Source organism: Alexandromys fortis, unplaced genomic scaffold (assembly GCF_014885135.2).
Source record: "Alexandromys fortis isolate MF-2015 unplaced genomic scaffold, M_Fortis_MF-2015_v1.1 scaffold_54, whole genome shotgun sequence".
Classification (NCBI taxonomy): Eukaryota; Metazoa; Chordata; class Mammalia; order Rodentia; family Cricetidae; genus Alexandromys; species Alexandromys fortis.
This window is the reverse complement of record NW_026067958.1, coordinates 2,554,311-2,572,551: the sequence shown is the minus strand read 5'-3', so window position 1 is coordinate 2,572,551 and position 18,241 is coordinate 2,554,311. Positions and strand designations below refer to the sequence as shown.

The 18,241-nt window shown below is 44.8% G+C and overlaps 1 non-coding gene across 1 annotated transcript; it reads left to right on the top strand.

Annotated features, from left to right (window-relative positions):
- The first annotated feature begins 3,464 nt into the window (after positions 1 to 3,464).
- On the top strand, positions 3,465 to 3,538 carry Trnan-guu (transfer RNA asparagine (anticodon GUU)). Its single transcript has one exon. It is a non-coding gene; the product is annotated as a tRNA-Asn (tRNA).
- Positions 3,539 to 18,241: the final 14,703 nt, after the last annotated feature.

Below are 18,241 nucleotides of genomic sequence, written 5' to 3'. Positions count from 1 at the left end.
CATTATATATAGCTGAGGATGACTGAGTCCCCGACTTTCGTGCTCCACCTCCCAAAGGTTGGAGTTATAGTTGACCACTATAATGTTAATTTCTAATAGACCAGCTTTAAAAAGCTGAGCATGAGACTTGGACAGTTCTCTTGTTCGTGACCATCCTGCTGACCCTCGCAGCATGTTAATAACCTTCCCTGCAAGCCCTGTTCCGTGGTTGAAGAAGAAGAGGAAGAGGGTGAGAAGGAAAAAAAGAAGAAAAAATAAATAAAAAGGCTTGGCCGCACTGCATGCAGAATGGTACTTTCCCTGCAGAGATGGGCACGCAGAAGGCTGTTGTCTGAAGCTGTCTTTTCTGTTGTCATTGGCTACAGAGGCTGTGACTCCCTTACTGAATGACATCGGAAAGAAACTGAGTTGAGGGGGAACTTGTCAGGTTTACTGAGTTGACCACAAGGTCTCCCCGGAGAGATTCCCCCACCCCATCCCACGTAGCGAAGCAAGTTAGAGGTCCCCATTTCAGTCTAACAGGAAACAGTTAAAGTGAAGACCAAGGGGGATGATGTTGAAGATAACGGTGAGTAAAATTTCAGTTTATCATTTGACTAAAAAAAACTATAAAATGATTTGGGCTTTTTTCTTCACATATAAGAGGGAGGAGGACAAAGAGCCATATTTTAGTGTTATTGGAACACTCAAGACAGGGTATTAATGCACTATTTTTGCCTTTCTTTGTCTGTTCTCATAAATCATCTGTTTGTTAACCATATCGTGGAGACAACTCTCTGAATAAATTCACATAAAGCTTCAAGTGACAGGACTTTAACAATGATTTTCTTAAAGAAAGAAATGATACCCAAAGACCTTTCTGAAATATCTTGTGTATTTTATGAATAACTGTACCTATTGGTCACCTCCAAACCCACTTTCTCATGTGCCACTAGCTGTCCCGAGTTCTAGTTTTCACAGGAGGAAGGTTTAGATGCGTGGAAAGCGTGGCTTGAGTCCAGGGCTGAGCTTAGCATCACTATCGATCATGCGCTAAGTGTTACCCACCCAGGTCTCCGTTCTTTCTTGCTCTGTAGAGGTCTGGCCAGCATCCTCCTTTAACTTGCTTTGTGCAGCACAGCCAACCCGATCCGTGGGTGATTTCGCAAACTGCTGTTTAAAACCCAGCTCCAACTGGGCTGCTCCTCTAAACAGCTCAGTTGTCCTCCCAGATGCAAACTGCGAAACCCTAAACCGTAGCACACTGGGCTGGAGGAGATCCTGGAAGCTACCTGTTCCTCAGAAGCGGAGTCTTCTGAGAGCCCTGCCTCCGTGGTAACTGGGGCTGCAGAAATCCTCGTGGTCCGGCTTGCCTGGTCTGGTAAGACACGTGCGGCCGTTCGCACAGATGGTCTTTCTCTCTTCCTCTCTCCCGGGAGAAAATTAAATATATGGGTCATTAATCTGCGCTGGTCGGCCTCCACCGATAGGTGTGTTCCTGGGAAAGGTAAATTCGCAGCTGAGTGGCGTACAAAATACATAAAGGGCAGGACACCCAGGCCTGTTCGGTTTTAGTAATTTGAAAGCCCTGGGTGCTAATGAAGCAATGGGAATCATTTTTCTTCGGTTATTCTAAAATTCAAGGGGAAATGTTTCTAAAGTTATCAGTAGATTTAACTGGACCCTCAACGTTCTGCACAAACAGTAAGGCCTAAGATGAGGTGATCACCAACACTGAGCGGCAACATTGACTGCTATCTTACCTTGGCTAAGTGGGCAAACCTTGGCTAAGTGGGCAAACCTTGGCTAAGTGGGTGTCAACAGGTATCCTTGACGTCAGATGTTCTGATTGCCATTCAGTATTTTAAAAAAAATGTTTATATGCTCTTTCGAAATATTTTCAAATGTAGGGATGCAAAAGGGCAAGGCTGATTAGCTGCTGGAACTAACCATTGTCTTACTTAAAATGTCAGCTGTAGAAGCAGGCTTGAAGTCAGCTTTTAAGACCACAGCAGCACTCAACACAGATTTTTGGTGTGCGATGAGTTCATCTTTTTTTTCTTAGTTTTCTTCCTGGATAGCTCATTTCTCTTTTTAGAAGTGAGAATGTTAGTACAGATGTTTGAGCCAGAGAGAGAAATGGGAGCTAACGAGGTGGGCTTGGGCAGGACTGCAGCTAACATTCTCAGCAGGAGAGTAAACATTTAAGGAAGCGCTGTGAAGTACCAGGTTGCAAGCCGCTTTAACTAAACAGTCCAGAGGAGAAACACTCCGAGGGAAAGGGGTAGCGCTTCCTGACTTTTGTATAGATGAGCAGACATTTAAAAATTAAGGTTTGAAGTCAACACCTTGTTGCCATCAACATGTTCCAGAAGGTGCCTCGCTTGTTTCAAAGTCAGAATTGTCGATTTCACATCTAAAACTGTGTTGAAAGCTGAGAAGTCCGGCTTGGCGTAAATTCCCAGTGGTTTAACCGCTCAACCCTTCAAGGAACTTCTCTGCTAATTGGTTCTAAAGCCAATTTAAGTTGTCAGCACGCAACAGGGGGACCCGGTTGGTTGGACTTAATAAAGGCATGTTGCACAGAACTTCTGTAATGGATCATTTTTCGAATGATTACGGCCAGAGCAATTTAGTGACATAAAAACGGAAATATCGAGTTCGCAAGTGGAAACTATTGCTTCTTGGACTCGTGGACACTGGGTGGAAAAATAAGATTTTTGAACAGTTTAAAAGGCATCAAGCAAACTTTTACAGGAGGGAAAGATTTTCCTGAGGAATATTGATAGGGACCGAGTATGTTTGCAAGAAATGATTTTACGCTATAATATGCCCAACTAATCGTAAATCCTATTTTTTTCTTCTGTAATTTCTTTTTCAAAAAGCCTGTGAGGGTGCGTGTTCAATAGCGTGGCTTAAACGCAGGTGAAGAGGTCTCGGCAGAGAAAATCAGGAGCAATTCAACTGCTCGCAAGCCTCGGGGACGCGTAACGAAATGTTACCGTGACAATCGCGCTGAATAAAGTGAAAACGCAAACAAGGATTGCATATATATTTTAATAAAACCTGGATCTAAAAACAAAAGACACGCATACAATCAGACGGCCTCGAAGAGGCTCGGTAAGTAACGTAAGATCGGCGGGCAAACAACGTCAAGAACAGAAACAAAAGGAAAAATCAGCTCACACGCTGAACGTTTTAGTCTTTACGAAAGGTAATTAATCAGAAACTGTCACCTTCTTGCAACAGGACCTTCCAAACCGCGCTTGGAGAAAAAAACAAGAGCGTGTTAATTCACGTCGTGACGTGCAATTCTGCTCCATCCTGAAGCATAATTTTTCAATATGCTTTAGAAGTAGAAGGGACACTCGAAAGAATTAAAAACGTTAAATAAAGTTTCCGCTTCTAATAAGAATCAGGCGGGAGAAAAAGAAGTCGGTTTATTCTCCATAAAGGCCTCGGCTGGAGCGCCTGCCAGCACCGCGGTCTCTGTGGCGCAATCGGTTAGCGCGTTCGGCTGTTAACCGAAAGGTTGGTGGTTCGAGCCCACCCAGGGACGCCCTAGTTTTTGCGATGTCCATGGCGAATTTGAACAACAAAGTGGAACCCAAACCCAACACTCGCCCACTCCCCTGCGTGTCTGGATTCCAAGCTTCACTTTCCTGTCCTCCCAAATTCAAAAATCAACTCTGTCCCAATGAAGCCCTGTTTTGGTGCGTTTGTTCTACTTTTTCTAACGTAGACCTCGACATCTGTAGAAAATGGAGTGAACCTGAAAAAGGAAAAAAAAAAAAAGAAAAGAAAACAAAGCAGCCAACAACAATAACCAGTTCTATTATACAGTTTCACAATTAAATCCCTAAAAATGAAGGGATTTGAAGTGAGAAAAATTAAAAGCAAGTTTGCTTTCATGTTTTGCTTCCACAAAGTGCCAAACCCTCCCACCAAAATAGTTACTTTGGAAAAGCAACCAATAGTTTCATCATAATAATTTCCGTCTTGGGTACAGATTATAGAAATTCAAAGCCAGTTTTAAGAAAAAGATAGAAATTGATGTGTCAGTCATCAGTAGGGACCAGTTTCTTGAGAAGCTGAGGCAGGTGGAATAAATATAAGCCAAGCGGTCACCCTGTCTATTGAAATAAGAACAAAACAAACAAACAAGAGGAAAAAGAAGTAATTGACTTTAGTTAGCGTTAACAATATTTTAATCTGGGAATTAATTATTTAAAAATGCTATTCCTGCACATGCGTGAGCATGTGTGTGTGTGTATGTGTATGTGTGTGTGTATGTGTGTATGTATGTATGTGTGTATGTGTGTGTTGGTGTATGTGTGTGTGTGTATGTATGTATGTGTGTGGGTGTATGTGTGTGTGTGTTCTTTATTTCCCCTGTGTTCACATAGTAATTCTTAGACTTTTAAGTCGCTGCAACTAAATCCTACAGGCTGAGTAACTCATCAAAAAATTACAGCTTAGTCCGCATTTGTGAAGAGTAGGAGAGGGTTCTTTTTCTAATGGGGACTCGGCAGAGACTCAAGACAGTGCAGAGAGGGCAAGCATGCATGCCCAGGTCTCTCTTACAAAGCCACAAAGCCCTCATGAGAGAGGAAGTCACCCTCATGACCTCCTGTGGTTCTCATTACCTCCCCAGGGCTGCATCTCCAAAGATCCTTCCCACAAGACTTCTGGGCTTAACTTTCCAAGACTTGAATGTCAGGGACACACCCAAACATAGCATCAATAAAAGCTGGCAGCTGTGAGTGCCACCTACTTGCCAGGCATTGCTGCAATCTCACTGTCCTTTTTGTTTGTTTTGTTTTTTCCAGACAGGGTTCCTCTGTGTAACAAATCCTAGCTGTCCTGGAACTGACCAGGCTGGTCTCGAACTCTGCCTCCCAAGTGCTGGATTCAAGGCGTTGCCACCACTGCCTGGCTGATCTCACTGTGCTTTAACTTTCACTGCTGTTACACAGATGACCTCCCTGAATTCCCTGAAGCTAAGTACAACTGAGCCTCTTGCCTGAAGCTACAGTTTAGCTTTGACCTCACCAGGCACGACCACTGTGCTCCTCACCACCGCGCTGCCCACCTCCTAATTACTGGCTTGATTATTTAATTTAAAACCAATCGTGATATTTAATCACCTTTTTTAAGCATGAAGTTTCATTAACGTTTTCACCCATATGTCATGTGGGGAGTTTGAAAACAGACTGCAGGAGGGCATTATTAAATTACACGTTCACTGTGTTGCTCAATTTTATTCAGATGGGAATGTGGAGTCTTCGTATGAACTGGTGTCTCTAGGTAACAGTCTGGTGGCATTTAGTTAGTTGGAAAGGGGCAAGATTGGAAACAGAGGCACATTGGAACAGGCTGGGCAAAATGTGGAGAAGAAACAGAAAGCTAGAGTGGGACACGTCATGTAGAGTCAGGCCGGGGAGGTAGCCTGGCATCGGGGGATCCTTTCCCCAAGGCTTCTGTTGGAGAGTTACCCACATCATCCCCATTCAGGGGATTTTGTGAGCTGTACCAGGGCAGGTGCTCTGGGTGGTAGCTTTCAATTGATCTTAAATTTCTAAGTATGTTCTTCCTGTTGGTGCTGGGGATTAGTGGGACCAGAGGCCAGGAACTAAAGAGGAGAATGGATGAGAACAGAGCTGGAACACAGCAAACAAAAACGTCCTCTAATGGAAGCAGCTGGCCTTGTTGCCTTTCTAGGGACCATTGCATACACATGGGAAAGGACAGAAACATTTTGGAAACATGGCTTACATATTTACAGAGGAACTGGCTTTGCAAAACCTCAGTGCGGGTTTGGTTACAGGTATGGAAACAAAGGCTACATTTGGATAATTTCATTTTTATTTTTATTGACTGATTGATTGATTTTTCGAGACAGGGTTTCTCTGTAGCTTTAGAGCCTGTCCTGGAACTAACTCTTTTAGACCAGGCTGGTCTCGAACTCACAGAGATCTGCCTGCCTCTGCCTCCCGAGTGCTGGGATTAAAGGCGTGCGCCACCACCATCCAGCTCATTTGATTCTTAGTGAATCCATTCTGTAGTACCACCCAGGCAGATCCAGGCTGAGGTCATCTCCAGCTCTGACTAAGGGCTGAGTGGCACTTAGAAGGCTGCTGAGTAGCTGGGTGAGTAAACACACTCCTCATATGCTAACATACAGTTGTATACTTAAACTGCATATGTGACATTAGAGAGAAGGTCACCAAGATAACATTACAACTCCTGAAGGAATATAATGTCAGGTTACCCAGAAAAGGAAGACAAACAACTAAAACAAAACCCAGATAATCAGTAGGTAAAAACCACAGGTCTGTCATTTAAAAATCACCCATTTATAATATGTTTGTATTGCAAGTGTCTCTGTAGTGGAGGCTGAGAGAAGCCACATAGCTAATTTGCCTTCCTTCTCACCTCTAAACCTGCACCCGATGCTCTATGATACAAGGTTTAAGGGGGAAGGGATCTGAAGAAACACAGTTTCCTCATTTTTGAATACATACTACATTATATTGAATAATATACTCAGTATAATATACTGAATTTTCATTTATATTCTTCAAATTTTGTTAGACACTGTGATGGTCATTCTTGGTTGTCAACATTTGGAATTAACTAAAACCCTCTTCCAGAGGTCCTGAGTTCAGTTCCCAGTGTCTAAACGGCGGTTCACTCTAGTCTCTGACTGCAGTCCCATGGGATCCAGTGTGCGTACATGCAGACAAAGCACTCATATACATAAAATGCATGCCTAAGAATATCTAAAAAAATTAAAACGAGCTAAAACCCAAGTGGTTGGGTACACCTATGGGGGATTTTTCTTAATTAAATCATTTGATGAAGGAAGACCCACCCTACATCCAGGTAATTTGAGATGAGAAGATCCTTAGATCTCGGCCACACCTGGTGGTGTTAGGTTATATAAAGGACTTGCTCTTTGCCAGCTTGCACTGGCTCTCACTGGCAAGTCCATTCCTTTACTGACATTAGAGCATATTTCTTCGGGATTCCAGCAGACACTGAAGACTAGCATTGTCCTTGCCATTGGGAGACAGCCATTGTTGGCTTGGCTGGACCACAGCCTGTAAGCTGCTCTAATACAGTATGCACACACACACACACACACACACACACACACACACATGCTTTCTAAGCCTGAACGATGTATTAGGTGGCTAGGCCAATGTGAATGCCGGTGTCGTGGCAATAGACTGCACCCGATATTCCATGTAGCCCTTCATCTGTCACAGTTGCCTTCCCCCGAACCCATAAATAATTCTGCTCTTTTCCCCATGAAAAACCAGGCAAAGACCAATAGAAGTTCATCCTACAAAATATTTTACCAGCGCTACTCAAATTGTCACACCCCACAAAAGCAAGGAGAGTCTGGGGAACTGTCATGGCCAAGAGGAGTTTAAGGAGGTGCGACACGTACATCAACCCAAAGGCCTTCCCCTACACCAATGAAAATGGTGTCCATTTCTTTGGTATCAAATTGGAATTGACACCACATACCTGTGTTTTGTATGTGTGTGGGAGAGAGAGAGAAAGAGAGAGAGAGAGAAAGAGAGAGAGGGGGGGGAGGGGAGGGGAGGGAAAGAGGGGAAGGGAGGAGAGGGGAGAGAGGAAGAAGGAGGGAAGGGAGGGGGAGAGAAAGGAAGGTGGACCATGTGGATGCCAGAAGACACCCTTAGGCGCCAGTTCTTATCTTCGACCTTGTTTGAGACAAGGCATCCTGTTTGTTGTCATACAGGCAGGCTGGCTGGCCAGAAAGCTGGTTTCCTTTTGTCTTCCTTATCCATCCATCTCTACAGAGCTGATGGAAGGCCCACTGGGACTGTCGGCACATACTATGCGGGATTCTAGGTGTGCACGACAGTGTCTGGCTTTAAGCGGCTGGTGAGGGCTGAGTGAGCTACCCACAGAGGTCTACCCACTGAGTGAGCACTCCGGCCCTTTGGCTGATTCTGGGAAGTACTGTGCTATTTTGTCAGGAGTGGGTAGAAGGCGCACCCTTGGGAGTCACAGATTCTGTTTGCCAGGAGGCTGTGTGACTGTCCCTGTGCCTTCACCATAGTCCCCCTGTAGTCCTACCCTGATAGATAGTCCCCCTGTAGTCCCACCCTGATAGTCCCCCTGTAGTCCCACCCTGATAGATAGTCCCCCTGTAGTCCTACCCTGATAGATAGTCCCCCTGTAGTCCCACCCTGATAGATAGTCCCCCTGTAGTCCCACCCTGATAGATAGTCCCCCTGTAGTCCTACCCTGATAGATAGTTCCCCTGTAGTCCTACCCTGATAGATAGTTCCCCTGTAGTCCTACCCTGATAGATAGTTCCCCTGTAGTCCTACCCTGATAGTCCCCCTGTAGTCCTACCCTGATAGATAGTCCCCCTGTAGTCCCACCCTGATAGATAGTCCCCCTGTAGTCCCACCCTGATAGATAGTCCCCCTGTGGTCCCACCCTGATAGATAGTCCCCCTGTGGTCCCACCCTGATAGATAGTCCCCCTGTAGTCCCACCCTGGATCTGGACTTTATGCTGAAGCATAAATTTATGGTTCAGACCACATAATTTCTATCTTCAGTGACCGCACGCGATTCTCCTAAGACCATTTTTTACTAGCAAGGCTTTGAGACAAGAGAAACAGCATTGCTTTCTAATTCAACGAACCCTCCGTCCTTTAAATTTCTCTAGATTCCACACATTTGGGGTGGGGAGCCCTTATTTTTCTTCTCAAGTAGTTTTCATAGGCAGCTAAAACCAAGACCAGTTGGTGTTTTTAACAGTCACCTGTTCATATGTTAGAATTTTCTGTTTCCCATGTTCTCCAGGTACCAACTTCCCCACAGCCCTTTTTTTTCTTCTTTTTTTAACTTTTCCCTTTTATTAAGCATATTTTTTTTTCTCATACAATATAATCTGAACACAGTTTCCCCTCCCTCTACTCTTCCTGGTTCCTCCCTGGTCCTTGTGTTTTCATAACAACAAGGGGCAAACTAGTACCGTGGTATTCTACATTTTGTCATACTTGGCATTTGGCAGGGCAATAATCACAATGTTTTCTCTCTCTCTCTCTCTCTCTCTCTCTCTCTCTCTCTCTCTCTCTGCTTTTGATAGTCTCTCTCTCTCTCTCTCTCTCTTTTTGATAGTGTCTCTCTCTCTCTCTCTCTCTCTCTCTCTCTCTGCTTTTGATAGTGTCTCTCTCTCTCTCTCTCTCTCTCTCTCTCTCTCTCTCTCTCTCTCTCTCTCTGCTTTTGATAGTGGAGTCAGTGGGCAGGGTGGTGAGTACAATTCCCATCCTGTTCTCAACTGAAAAACCAAAAGTTCAGGGCTCTTTCTTTTTTTTTTTAATTATTTTTATTGAGCTATGCATTTTTCTCTGCTCCCCTCCCTTCCTCCCCCTCCTCTTCTGCCCTCTCCCATGATCCCCATGCTCCCAATTTACTCAGGAGATGTTGTCTTTTTTTACTTCCCATGTAGATTAGATCCTTGTATGTCTCTCTTAGGGTCTTCTTTGTTGTCTAGGTTCTCTAGGATTGTGAATGGTAGATTATTTTTCTTTACTTTATGTCTAAAAACCACTTATTAATGAATACATATGGTATTTGTCTTTTTGGGTCTGGGTTACCTCATTCAATATGATATTTTCCAGATCCATCCATTTGTCTGAAAATTTCAAGATGCCATTATTTTATGCTGTGTAGTACTTCATTGTGTAAATGTACTATATCCTCTTTATCCATTCTTTGGTCGAAGGGTGTTTAGGCTGTTTCCAGGTTCTGACTATGACAAACAATGCTGCTATGAACATAGTTGAGCACATGTCCTTGTGGTACAATTGAGCATCCTTTGGGTATATATCCAAAAGTGGTACTACTGGATCTTGAGGTAGATTGTTTCCCAATTTTCTGAGAATACTGATTTCCAAAGCAGCTGTGACAGCTTGCACTCCCACCAGCAATGCAGGAGTGTTCCCTTTACTCCAATCCTCTCTAGCATAAGTTGTCATCAGTGTTTTTGATCTGGGCCATTCTTACAGGTGTAAGATGGAATCTCATAGTTGTTTTGATTTGCATTTCTCTGATGGCTAAAGATGTTGAGCAATTCCTTAAATGTCTTTCAGCCATTTTAGAGTCCTCTGTTGAGAGTTGTCTGTTTAGGTCTGTACTTCATTTTTTTTATTGGATTATTTGTTCTTTTGATGACCAATTTCTTTAGTTCTTTGTATATTTTGGAGATCAGCCCTCCAATGTCCGATGTGGGATTGGTGAAGATCTTTTCCCATTCTGTAGGCTGCTGTTTTGGCTTGTTGACAATGTCCTTTGCTTTACAAAAACTTCTCAGTTTCAGAAGGTCCCATTTATTAATTGTTTCTCTCAGTGTCTCTACTACTGGGGTTATATTTAGGAAATGGCCTCCTGTGCCAATGCGTTCAAGTGTGCTGCCTACTTTCTCTTCTATAAGGTTCAGTGTGGCTGGCTATATGTTGAGGTCTTTGATTCATTTGGACTTGAGTTTTGTGCATGATGATAGATATGGATCTATTTTCATTCTTCTACATGTCGATATCCAGTTATGCCAGCACCATTTGTTGAATATGCTTTCTTTTTTCCATTTGATATTTTTTGCTTCCTTGTCAAAAATCAGGTGTTTGAAGATGTGTGGATTGACATCTGGGTCTTCTATTTGATTCCATTGGTCCTCCTGTCTGTTCTTATGCCAGTACCAGGCTGTTTTCAGTACTGTGGCTCTGTAGTAGAGTTTGAAGTCAGGGATTGTGATGCCTCCAGAAGTTCCTTTATTGTACAGGATTGTTTTGGCTATCCTGTTTTTTTTTTGTTTGTTTGTTTTTGTTTTTGTTTTTTTGTTTTTTGTTTTTGCTTTTCCACATGAAGTTAAGTCTTGTTCTTTCGAGGTCCCCCACAGCCTTCTTTGTGTCCCTCCTGTGCACAGTGAGACACATTCCCTGTCCTTCATCATTCAAGGGCAACAGCATCTCTGCCTTTCAAGGCCCCACTACTGACCTCTGTAAGGATTTTCCTTTTAGCCCATCTGCAGATTCTAAGACACATATCACAGTTTTTATTCTCAGAGATCGAGTCTGGTCTGGTGATCTCCAGTTGCAGAAGAAAACACTACAAAACTTACCATCTTCAAAGGACTTACATTTTCTTGTCTCCGGCCCCATGAGTTGGCCAGCTGGGCTGAGCTCATTGTTCCCTCTCCTAGGCGAGATCTCTCAGGTTGGGGCTTTCGGCACCTGAATGTCCCTCCCTTTCCGATGCCTTTGTCCTGTGGATATCTCATCTCACAGGCCTTCTTCCGTCTATCACTGTAACCTGTTTATTTGTCCTCTTTACTCTCTCCCTCCTTCCTACATCTTCTCCCTCCCTCTCTCTTTTGTGGCCTCAGGGTTCTAAGAGGAAAAAAGAAGAAGATGCCCAGTTACTGCCTCTTCGTTCCATTAGTTAAAATAGTCCTAAGTTGTGCCCATATTCAAAAGGAGTGGGCACTAACTCTACCTGAGGGCAGGGATGGAGACACCAGTGTGCTCAGGCAGTTACAGAATTAGTTCTCTTTGGAAATAACAGAGCTTTTTACCCCCGACATAGGTCTGTATATATTCTTTCTTTGGGCCTTTTTTTCTCAGTATTGAACCCCCTGAAACCTACTGTGGGAAGGTGTTGGCTGTGCTGCTGTGTTTCCGGGTCACTCCTGAATGAGGCACAGTACAGTTGCTGTCCAATTTTGCCTGAGACATCAGGGCTATACTCAGCCTCCTCCTCTGTCGCCTGGTCGTAGAGATACACTCCCACGCCCAGTGTGACCACTGAGGCTAGCTAAGGAGATGCAGTGGACCAACACTGATGGAGGACCTGGAGATGTGGACCTCCTGTCGCTCGCTTGCTTTGCAGATCCTGGATCCAGCCTTTTGGTCTACAGCGACTTGCGGAGCTCAGCTCACGATGGGCAGTTGTGGTCTCGTGACCATTTGGCCATTCTGCCAGGTGTCATAAACAGTGAGATACTCAAACGTGTGGTGAATGGCATGCGACCCTTGACTGGAGACGGGAATATGAGACCCACGACTTTGATATCTGGAAGAGAGGCTCAGGACTCCAGGGGTCCATCTCTACTGTAGCTCTCAGAACTGCCACGACCTCCCAAGGCATGATTCCACATCAGAGATGCCTCTCATATTACAGACTATGTTGAGTTGTGTGGCCCATGTAAAACTGTCTCGGAAAAACAAGCTGACGTAAATAGGGTGAAGTATACAAAGAGCTTCTCAGGGACTTGGGGTTTCCTTAGTGGGGGAATGTGTGAGGCGCAAATGATTTGTCGATTGTTCTTGAAAGGGGTGCTGCAAACGGAAGCTCACCAGTCCCTTGAATGCATGGGGGAATCTCTGTGTTACAGTGGGATGGGTCGCCTACCTGAGACTTCATACCAAAGTCTGATGTGCTTTATTTAACTTCTGGCTTATGGAAGCTTCTGACACAGTGTTACAAAAAGAGTGTACCACAATGACGTTCAGCAGCATGTGTGAACAGCTCAGCTCCCTTGAACCACATTATGCAAAAGGGCGGGGAAATGAGTTAGGAAGTCCTCGGAATATGTACTACTTCTGTTAAGAGTGCAGGCTGCTTCTGCCATTCTCTCTCAGGGTGAGGGTTCAATACCACACAACTGGGACTATGTCAGCTGCAGGAACAACTGAGGTCACTACGTGACAGAAACTGCAGCAGTCTACCGTAACGTGTGTGTGTGTGTGTGTGTGTGTGTGTTAAATCCAGGGCACATAGAGATCTGATGGCAACATCAAGCATAATTCCTGACTCTGCAAAGCTTTGTGGCAGAGATCAGTGCTATTCTCCTGTGACTTTTTTTTCCTTTGCAAGCTAAGCCAAGGGAGGGAAGGGGCAGTTTGAGATCCTCCATTGGATCTCTCCCACTGGACGGCCTATGCTTCACACAGAAACCTGATGTGGGCATTTCCACAGTCATGGGCATTCTGCTCGCATACTTAGACACCAGTCCTTCAGGGGTGACCAGGAAGGCAGGGCTGCACTGAGCACTTGGCTTGGGAACGGGGCAGGATGCTGTGGTTATTCAGACCCGTTTCCAGCCGCCTTCCAGAATGGGAGTGCCTCCTTTCATAGGCTTCCCAAGTAAAGGACTCTATCTTTTTTGATGGAGGGGGCTGGAATTTTGTGGGTGACAGAATTCCTCTTGACTGGAGCTGGGTCAGTCTTTCAGTCTAGTGGGTTTTCAGCATGAGCCATGGCTTAGTTCTAGAAACTGGGTTGATTACGGTCATATTATTGGGGCGGCTTTTCTCAATCTCCTAAAGATCTACTATAAAGTTCTACTTTTTGTTGTTTTTTAAAACATTTGTTTATTTATTGTGTACACACATATACATATACACACTGTGGTGTGCATGTGTGCACGGCATGGCACACATATAAAGGTCAGAGGACAACTTGGAGGAGTCAGTTTCCTCCTTCCGCAAAGCGGCCTCTGTAGAGTAATTCTGAAGTAAGTTTATTGCTTTGATCATATGCACATTTGCCTGCCCACTTTATTTTATATTATGTACATGGATGTTTTGCATGTATGTATGTCTGCACACAGCTGATATGCCTGGTGCCTGTGGAAGGCAGAGAAGGTGTCAGATCGCGTGGAACTGCAGTTCAGAGGGTTGTAAGATACCGTGTGTGTGTGTGTGTGTGTGTGTGTGTGTGTGTGTGTGTGTGCGCGCTGGGGACCAAACCTAAGGCCTCTGGAAGAGCAGGTGATTTGCTTAATCATTGAGTCATCTCTCTAGCCCCCTCTTCTGTGTCTAGGCCAGTTCTGAACTATGGTTCTTCTACCTCAGTTTCCTCAGTGCTAGGGCTGCAAGTGTCATCTTTCGACTGTCTAGTTTCATCGGCATTCTTCTTGGCATTCTCCGTGTCTCAAGGATGCTGTGTTCCATTAACTGTCTCCACGTCTCTGGGGGTCAGAGGACTCTCCCCTTCCAGCTGAACCTTGCCATTTAACCATCTCCATGTTTCTGGGGCTCAGATGACTCCCCTTCCAGCCGAGCCTTGCCAGGTGTTTCAGTTGTTGTCACACTCTGGCCTCCATGGCTTCAGAATGCCATGTTTCCCACACCTTGTATCAGTGCCTGGCTCCATAGCAACATTTCCCGTGCCTTCCTGATCTACAGAGGATCACACGCAGGCTCTCACGGAGATGGTTAGTGTTGCTTGCTTTCCCTTTCCCTTTATTGACTAGAGACTCCCCTGGGCCTGCTCACGGGACATCACTGGCCCAGCCTGTGACTTCACTGCTGGCTCTCACACACCACGGACTGTGGCTCAAAAACGTTCAATGGGAAATTCCAGAAATTGACAACTCATCCATTTCAAGCAGTGTTCAGTTCTGAGTCATGCTATCTAATGCCCAGTCCTGCCCGGTGTAGCCACGATCCTGTGCCAACTGACCCCAAGTCAGTTAGTGTTGTAACTTCATAGGGCTTGTGTCCAACTGACTCTGCTTTCCTCAGCACTGCTCCTGAATCACCAGAGTGTGAGCCCGGCAACTGGAAATGTCCAAGAGAGATTAGAAAATGCGTCTGTCAGCTGGGAAAGGGAAAGGCTTCACCTTCATAACAAAAGAAATAATTGTGTACTGCGTCGCTAACACGTATGGGAAAAACCAAAGCTTTAGCCATGAAATTGTAAAGAAGGAAAAAAAAGTCCTTGTTTGTGTTATGCCAGAAACTGCAAGTGCTATGGACACGGTGCATGAAAATTGTTCAGTGAAGACAGCAAAGACATCGAGTTAGTGTGTAAATGGAAAAACTAGAGCGGATGACCGGACTTCTCCCTACTCTGTGCTCAGAGCCTTCTGTCCTGTCGTTTACTCTTTGCTCAAGCAGCTGTGCTTGCTCCACAAACCCGAGATTGTGTGGGAGTCAGCATCCTCCTCCAGGATGCTGGCCGGACTAAGTACTGGTCCCTATTGATGGGTTCTCCTTTGTGCAGCCTCCTCCTCTACTTGATACAACAATCCCCTCTTTTGACTTGACAGAAACACAAAAGCCACACATATTCAGGAGATCCCATACTTGAAATTTTGGTCTTTTCTTGGGCTTAGGGCCATGTGGTGCGTGGTCTCTGGAGATGCTGGGCTGTGGTGGTGAAGACTAGGGGGCCAATCAGTACCGTACGGTGTGCTGTTGCTCAGACAAGGTGTTCAGTAGACGCTTATTCCACTGTGAGGTCTTCAACCTACTGTGTGAATACGGAGACCTGACATCAGTGTTCCGATGACACCAATGCTCCGATGGCTTCTGATGATGCATGTTAGCTTTGTCCTGTGGGCCTTTAGGAGTCTAATCTCTTCTCTTCAGCAGGGTGGGTTAGTTTATGACTTCTCTACTGGCTAAGTGAGGAGGCAGCGGGATCTGCTTCACCTCAAGCAAGGAGAGAATGCTAACCTTTGACAGGATGCAATGGACCACTCTTATTGAGTAGTTTGGAGAGACTTTGTGAGCCCAAGATGACCCAGTTCCATATGTTATGGTTGACTATTTCCCAACAGATTTGTTTGGCCAGATTGACCTAGCTTCAGAGCTCAACCCTCTAAAACCTCACTTGTCTTACAATAGAGGCCTGAGCTTCACCCTCAGGGTTTTCTTTTTTTTCCTGTCTACTTATAAAACATTTAATTGCTTTATATGGTGGTAAAGAGGCTGCCTAGTGTTTGTGTTATTCCTTAAGTGATAATTAACTAACCTCAGTCTTCCACTGTTTCTCTGCAGTGCACCCATTATTACCAGGATTGGACACTGTCATATCCTTGCAATCACCACCATCTCGGTCTCCCAATGTATTGAGACTCTGCACCAACAGTACATATGTTCATCAATGTTGGATTCTAGCCTCTATGATGAATGTTTGCTTTTATGCATGTACTGCTACCTCAAGTCAATCTGTCACCAGTGAGGGTCTCTCATGCCTACTGGCCAGTTGGTGCTGCAGCCAAGATGCTGCTTTCTTAAGATTTCCTTCCCAAGGCCACTTCTAGCACTAGCTGCCGCAGACCTGCTGTCTCCAGAAATGGGGGCTCCGAGGCTGGCATGCAGGACTTTCTCAAGGGCACTCCCACAAACATTTCCTTTGAGGAAGCAAGGCAAACCAGTAGGTAGTGGGAATAGCTGAATTCCGAAGCAGATGTCACAGCAGCCTCTGCTGCAGTTCTTCAGAGAAGCATCAGATCAGGGCAGTGGGACTCAGGCCTTTGGATATGGGAAATAAACTTACCTTGAGGTCACTTCTTTCAGCTACAACAAATTCAGCCAAAGCTGATAAATGCTCCCGGCTGTGGCCTTGGACCTGAAAGGGGCCCGTGGCATCCACTGTATTTTTCTTAGTATCATTTTTCTTTTCCTTTCACATTTTTTATTGTTTCCTACCCCCTTTGAGTCATTGCTATCTTTGTTCTTTTTCATGTAAACTTACGCATTTGGTTTTAATTTAAAATTTTAATAATAATAATAAACAGTGAAGCCAGATATATTGATGTATTTCTATAATATCATTGGCACTGGGGATGGGTGGGACAATCATAAGTTCAAAGCCACCCTGGGCTTCATAGTGAAATCCTGTCTGAAAATTAGAAAGGCCAGACCTAATGGGAATGCCTCTAAGCCAAGAAACTGGATTGCCACAAGTTGTGAGCCAACCTGGGATATAGACTCTGTCGCCAAAAACCATAAAAGAAAATGTCAAGTCATTTCTATCCATCCTTAACTAACCCTGAAGTTGATACCCCATTTCCCTTCCTATAATCATGAAAATGATCTGTAGTGTTCATATTCTTTTTGTTTAAAAGTTATTTAGAAATTTAATTTTTTCAAAATGATGCTTTTTAAAAAAAATTATTATTTTTCCATTAAGTTGTTGAGTAATCAGAAAATGTGGCCAATACTGTAACTGCCTTTGTAATTCATTAAAATTGTCTTTGTTTTCCACTAAGCCCTTAGTTTTGATTTATTTCCCATATACAAAAGATGTAATATGACAAACACTTGTGTGTGTAGTAAAATACACCATGTGAGAAACAGACAAGGTCACACAGGTCAGGATATAAGACCACACATTCTTGCTCTCTCTTTGTCTCTTAAATCCATAAGGAATGAGTAAGAAGGCACAGTAAAAATGTTAGGATGTTCTCGACTCTCACAGTCTTTACACAATGACTGGGAAAGCACCCAGGACAATGAATTTCCAGTGTTTAAAGTGGTTTTGTAATATTTTCACACTTGTATACCCTTATACTTTGCTCATGTCCACTCTGTCCTCATCCCTTTGTGAAACTCTGTCTGGGACACAACACACACAGTGAAGTCCCAAAGTCAGAGCAGCTGTGACCGCCCAGATCTGGCCTACTAACATTCCCTCCTGGTCAGGATGAGCAGGGGTGTCTCATCAGACCCTCTCCCCTGGGACTCAGCCCCTCTGCCCTTGGGCCTGGCTTTCCAGAGAGGAGGCTGCCTTAGAGGCACCTGCCACCCATGCTCTGTAAGTGACATCAGGGAGCTCACTGGCCTACCAAGCTGGGTGTGGATGAGTGGTTTCTTAGGTCAAGTGAAGAACTACTTTTCTCAAATGTTGGTTTTCCACAGACAGAATTGTTAAAATGCTTTCGCAGAAACGCTTCCTCTTGCACAGATGGGAACTGACACAGAGACTCACAACTAGACAGTGTGCAGGGAGAGGTGTTTTGAATCTTCATCCTAAAGGTGATGTCTTCATCAAACCACTCCCTTTAGGGCTTAGGGAGCTATGAAAGACTGAGAGCCAGAAAAGACGGAGGACACTGAGGAGACAGTGTGTTCCAGACACACAGGACTGATACACACAAGGACTCACAAAGACTGGGGCAGCTTGCACAGGTCTGAACAGGTCTGCACAGGGTCTGCACAGGTCTGCACAGGGTCTGCACAGGTTGCACAGGTCTGCACAGGGCCAAGCCAGACGGGCAGACAGGCTCCCAGCATGAGAGAGGACAGTGGAAATGGATCCTTAACCAAGAAGCTAACTCCAATTGAATCTGCTTGCAAGGGAAAAAAAAAACAACAGTTTTCCCCAATGGTGTATCACTGAACACACACACACACACACACACACACACACACACACACACACACACGCAGAGTGTAGGCCTCATGCCCAGCAGTAGAT